Source organism: Arachis ipaensis, chromosome B09 (genome assembly GCF_000816755.2).
Source record: "Arachis ipaensis cultivar K30076 chromosome B09, Araip1.1, whole genome shotgun sequence".
Taxonomy (NCBI): domain Eukaryota; kingdom Viridiplantae; phylum Streptophyta; class Magnoliopsida; order Fabales; family Fabaceae; genus Arachis; species Arachis ipaensis.
The window spans coordinates 6,262,254-6,268,796 of record NC_029793.2 but is presented as its reverse complement, the minus strand read 5'-3'; the positions used below and the strand labels follow the sequence as shown (position 1 = coordinate 6,268,796).

Sequence of the window (6,543 nt, the reverse complement as noted above, 5' to 3'; positions counted from 1 at the left end):
TTACTTTTTGAGTTTTTTTATATTTTTTATTAATTGCTCTCTGTTTATTACAATCTTATTCAAATAAGTGAAGTTTCAGACTTTCAAGTTCAAAAATTATTATCTACATAACTATCTTTTATAAATATATAAATAGACACGTCAAAGAAATTAACCGTACATATAAATATCATTGTTAAATTTTAGTTGATAAATTCGTAGAAAGACATCATATGTCCACCATTTGCTATTATGGAATAGGGGTGTCTATGGATCGGGTGAAGTCGGATTTGTCTTGACCTGGACCCGGCCTTAAATAATGACTGGGTCTATTTTTTAGATCATTACCCGACTCTAAACCCAGTGAAATCATACTACTTTTGAATCACACTAAAACGGGATCTAAATCGGTGAAGTTCGGTCATTGATAAACTTTATGTCAAAAAATTATAATGCATTTATTTATAAAGAAGAAAAAATCATACTTGTTACCGAGAAGTTGATATCCATATTTGAACTTAAATTTATCCATAAATTATAATTTCGTATTTCTTTAATTTATTTTCTAATTCAACTAAGTGTGATTAAAAATAAAATAATAAATTTATAATTAATATAACATAATGTTTGAATTAATTTAAAACATATATATTTTTAGTCCTCTTATGGTGCACATGGGACCAACCGATCAAATGAAGTCGGGTTCGCCTTAATCCGAATCCGACTCTAAATAATGATCGAATGTATTTTTGAGACCCTTACTCAGTACTAAACTTAAAATCCCATCAAATTAGCTCCTAAAGTGTTTGGGTCCGAGCTAAGCCTTCAAATCGGACGGGGCTGATATATTTTTTAAAAACTAATTAGTTTGAAGTCAAAATCTTTAAGGACCTAATTGTCATCTTACTCTAATAATAATAACTAACTTGTTTATTTTGTGTCTATAATTTATTTTTATTATTTCATATTTTAATAAAAAAATTATGTACTAAGTTTTTTTCAATTCTCATTATATATAGAAAAAGTATATGACAAAAAAAATTGGAAATACATGACCATGTTGACAGTGTTAGGCTAAAAAATTTAAATATAAAAGTGAGATGTTAAATGTTTTTTAAAATTGTGGGATGCACACAAATCGGACCCTCCGATTTGTGTATCAAAAAATCAGCCGATCCGATTTTTATACATCTTATAAATTGGACGGTCCGATTTTAGCTTCTGACACTACAGCTGAATAAAACACTCATACACTCCATAACTACGTCCTACATCATTCTCCCTTCTATATTTAAATCAAAAAGTAATAGCGCTACGGGCTTCGTGTGTGTTTACCATTTTGATTTTTGAGTCGTTAACTCGTTATTATACCCTGAACCAGTGTAGCGATCCGTGCATTGCACGAACATGAGATGTATACATTGGACATGTGTTGTATTAAAAGATGAAGTTTATACAATGATATTGAGTTATTTACTTATTTTTAATACACCCAGCGTCGGGTAGTTGACAAAAATTTAATAATTATGCAACTAGTTTTATTATTTATTACTTTTTAGATTGAAAAGATCTTGATCTGTTAGTTGGATAATTAGCTTGTTAATTATAGAGATTAGTTTGTCATAGTCAGGTTAGTAAAATTAATTATTCTCACTTACATGTATGTATATATATGTGACAGCAGGATTTGTAATAGTTAAGAAAAGTAAATGAAAAATACTGAAGGCAGTCTTTGCCCCCAATTTTCTCTCTCTCGAATTATCTCTTTCACCTTCTACAATCTCCTTCTTTTTCTAATCAACAATTGATTCAGTCATGGACGCAGAACACAGCAGTTTTAACATGATCAGATAGTCCTTGGCGGTAGCAACTGAAATGGATACCATATTATCATATGTAACTGATCATCCAAGATTCTCGAATATTTTTTTATAAACAACATTTATTGTTGTCGTCGTAGACGTACTTGCATTATTATGCACCAAAACCCTTAGCCCCTTCTTACTGTTGATATGAACAACGCAACATATAATTGTGCATATATAAATATTGATTTCAGTAAGTACAAACCGACAATAATTAATGTTTAGCCTTGTGATTTTTTTATCGTCATGGCAAATGAAACTATGAGTGGAAATTGTCTTCGTTAAAATCTAAAAAGTAGAGTCGTTCATGCGTGGTATTAGAACTATTTGACCGGCCTTGTCTCCTATTAGCATCATGCACTCAATTATGTGATTATCCAATCTTCGTACCTGCAACCTTGTTCTATTACATAAGTCGTTGGACTGATCGATGTTGCGTAATAGCATAACTACTATCCCTTCTTTCAGTGTGAGTTGGTATTGTGGCAATTCAGAGCAATTAATTGCATCAAGGACGTCTGGTGTTAACATGTCTAACTCAGACTCCATTATTTCCCTCATCAATGCACAACATATCCGAGCTAAGATAAGTTTTCTCCTTACCACATAGTTGCTGCATAATGTATGTATTTACCTTGTTCACCACTCCCAACATTGGGGCTAGGATGGACCTATCTTTGAAGAATGCTTTGTTGTCAATGTTAGTCAACATGTCAAGATACACAAAGCTAGTTAATTTATGAAAAGCATCTATTGTACCATCAGTTAGTATGTCATTTGGGATTTCCACTTCAGATTCCTTGTTAGTGGAGTCTCCTAGCAACTATCTCCAAGTTGCAGTAGCCACTCTGCAAACATTCTGATATCATTTATATCTGAATCACAGATCTAATAGTAAGGCGCATGTTTTTTGTGAGTGTGAAAACATTACAATACTGCCACAAATAAGATGAGTTGATGGATGCATGAGTAAGGAATTGAGCTTGGTGTAAAGATGGTTAGGATTAATCGGAGAAAAGAATTTGCATTATAACCACCACAGTTAACAGGTTGATTGGGAAATTTGACATTTTGATCATCATTAGAGACACACAGAATGTCGTGAAACTTAATTGGCGATACTGAGTGATCGAATTTTTTGTTGTTGTCGAGTTGCTTGTAAACAAACTTGTCAACACATTGGTCTTCTAATCCAACTTCGTCCAATAAATTTTGCTCATCCTCCGTAAGAGGCACCCCATTGAGATCAATATTCAGAGGCTCTGCCATATAATGACACTTACATGCTTTTGTGGCACCCTTTGCTGGTTCAGTAGTTTGATTAGTAGTCGTCGCATGATTACCTTGTACTTTCTTTGCATGGTCCTGTCCAGGAAGATCTGACTTCTTTCTTTTTTGAGAAGTACATCTACCTTGGTATTGAGCTCTATTTAAAGGTTTGTCACTGGCCAATGGGTTCCTGCATGTACAAGGCAAAATTCGAACCCATGACACTTACTTAAATGGACTAGTAAACTAATTACTAGACCAACCCAACTTGATTTGTGATCCTTCACTTAATAACATAAAAAAACTCCATCGAAAAGGCATCTCGGCTTTAATGTTCCTCCAATGTGAAGGCGGTAGAGATGAACCAGATTAGGAAACCCGTCTACAATATAAGCAGTATTATACCCTCTTAATGATCCTGAGCTTAAGATGATTCCAATTAGAATCCATTATGTGCATGCATAGTGTGTGTTAAATTTTCTTTGTATTTCCTAAAGAATAGGCTTGGAATACCATGCATGATTTGTTAAACATAAATGCCAAAGATACAACATATTAATATAGCTGAAAGATGGTAAAAGATCTACCTGTATGTACATATTTATTGAAAAATGAAATACACCAGATTAAGACATAAATGAACCAAAGCAAGTCATTGAATGAAGGTTCTGATCAGTGTATACCACAAATGGGTCAATAGGGAGGTAAAGTAAAACACACGACATTGTTGATCAATGTCATGCACTCCATCACCAAGTTGCATTGTAGTTACTAAAAAAGGCTAAGTTGGAGTAAAGGACACAGCAAAAATGAGTAAATACAACAGTATATTTTGAGGTGGTGCATGCACATACAAATCTTATATAAATGGAACCCTAACACATATGATGCATGCACAAAATAAGTGCCATTAGTGAACTATATAAGAAGCAGTTTCTAAAAACTTATGGCATTTGACATTTTTAGTTGTGCTATACTGCTATGTAATGCAGGAGTCCTCCTTCATATTTTTGAGGTTTTTTAGAGTAAAAAAAGGACTGATTTTTGTATTTTTGGAAAGGGAAATGAAAAGTTGCTACAAATAAAAACCCAATATATAATCCTTTTGAATCCAATTAATATCACGATTAATTGCATGTATTATTTCTTCATGACTAATATCTAGTGCTATAATAATATTTTTAAATATGCATGATAGCAACACAATAGACACCAATTAAGCTTACTTAGTAGTAGAAAACATGGGAACATTGATTCAATATGCAGAACATATTGTGTAGAGGACACAATCCATAGACAAAACAAACGGAAGCTAAATGAGAATACTAGAGAACAATTAAACATGCTTTAATGAAAGACACCAATATGGGTGAATGGTTCATTTCTGGACGACCTTGACATACATAGTGGACTCATCAGAGGATGAGACAGTGAATCTCAAAAGGGTACCAGCTCTAAATCCAAGCATTTTTGCAAGTCTCTTCAACCCACTTGTCAAGTATAACTGCAAGGATGAGTGGAGTTGTTGTCAGTAGTGTAGGGTTGCGTATTTTTGTCAGGAAAACATGACTTTAAGTGCAGAATATATTTGTATCAGATAATGATACTATGAATTTATTAATTCAAAGTCCATTCTATAACAAAAGATGTGCTTTTCTTCCAATAGTTTAATGAAATTGGTTTAATTATTGTTGCTGCCACATATACTTATAGAAATACCTATTTCAACATGGTAAAATTAATAACACACATACAAAAGGCTCTAATTTACCAGTATAACAATAAAACGATTGCAAACAATGGTAGTAAAAGATGCGAATCTCGTGAATACGCTAGAAAGGGCCACTTTGTTATTGAATTAAAATTTAAAATCAACAAAGGCAAACGTGTATCATTGATGCCATATAAGCTTAACTTATAAATAAAGCATAGCAAAAGATTTTAATTAGGCAAAAGAAGGATCACAGATACACAAATTATTGCAACAAAGGTCTACCAAGAGAAAAACAAAGAAACTGGTTACAGACCGACACCTAAGACACAACTGAGCCTACGCTCGTACTCTTAGGGGTGGCCAACTTAGTAAGCATGAACTAATCATGCGGAGCCTTGGACAAAGTGGCATTGTCACCTTCTGTAACCTTCCTACATTTGGATGAGGATGAATTGGTAGAGTTTGGATAAACTTCAATCAGTTTCAATCAGTCCGCAACCTTTTTCCGATCCTAAACACAGAGACTTACAAATTTTCTAATCAGATTAACCAGAATTGGTTTCTTCTGTTTATGCATGTCTCTCTGCGCATCATTGGAGTGATTTAGGTTGTTGTTTTCTTTTTGACCCTCTACTCACCTACCAAATTAGTCTGCCCTTAGCCATGCTACCCATTCCGCTTCTTCCTCTCCTCCTTACGCCATATTTGTAAGATTTTTTGAGCAATCCTCTCGTATTTGAGTTGAAGGTCAATAATTTTGTTGTTGTTTCTCGAGATTCTCATCTTCCTCCTTAAGGGTTTTGTGATGTGTAGTAAGACTTGAATTTTTAAAATCCTCTCCTCCTTTCCTTTCATAGAGAATACAGCAACATTCATCACTTTTTTCAGTGTCTCTCCTACCCTTCTTCCCAATTCTTTAATTTTATATTGCTCTGGTAAACCCAACAGTTGTGTCCATATAGGAATATGAGAGAATTCTGCATCATTGATCAATAAATCTTCCCTCTATCATTTTAGATTTAGATTATAATTTTTGAAGAAAAATTAGAATTTGTTACCTCCGTAATCTAAATCACGGAAGTCTTCTAGTTGTCTGTATATTATGTTTAGAATAGTCTCTAATATACCTACACTGAATGATGTGTCTGCTAGTAATCTTCTAATCAAATTTTTAGTACATGAAGATGAATCTAATCTCTTTTTGATATCTTCATCAACAAAAACTATGATCCGTTTCTCCTATAATTCAATCTATCTTTTAACTGTTCCTGCGAGGCAGTAGAAACTGTCATTATGAATATCATTAACATTCTAGAGATTTTGACTAATAAAATAAGAATTTTTTGCAAATTCTAGCAGAATTTAAAAATCCTAGTAGCAGGGCACCTATATAAACTTTCACTAATTAATATGATAAGGAGAATGCTAGGTAAACAATGATAATTAATATAATAATTATTAGAACAATGATTAGAAGAATTGAAATTTGATAATGGATGCGGTGCATGCCATGTGAAATTTCCACAATGGAAGAAACCTTCTTTTCAAGTATAGTTATAGCCTTATAGGATAGGATTGCTTTGTCCTTCCTATGTTTTCTTTTCATAAAAAATAGTATGTATACGTATAAAATTAGTTATTACATATTTATGTATATATATATAATATTAGAAATCATTAGAATTTATTATTTTTGGTTATCAGTTAGTAGTTAGT

At 32.8% G+C, this 6,543-nt stretch overlaps 1 protein-coding gene across 1 annotated transcript in view; it reads right to left on the bottom strand.

Annotated features, from left to right (window-relative positions):
- The window catches only part of LOC107617023 (F-box/FBD/LRR-repeat protein At1g78750), a 99,614-nt gene that overhangs the window by 2,607 nt on the left and 90,464 nt on the right, over positions 1 to 6,543 (bottom strand). The gene's annotated exons all lie outside the window — the stretch shown is intronic.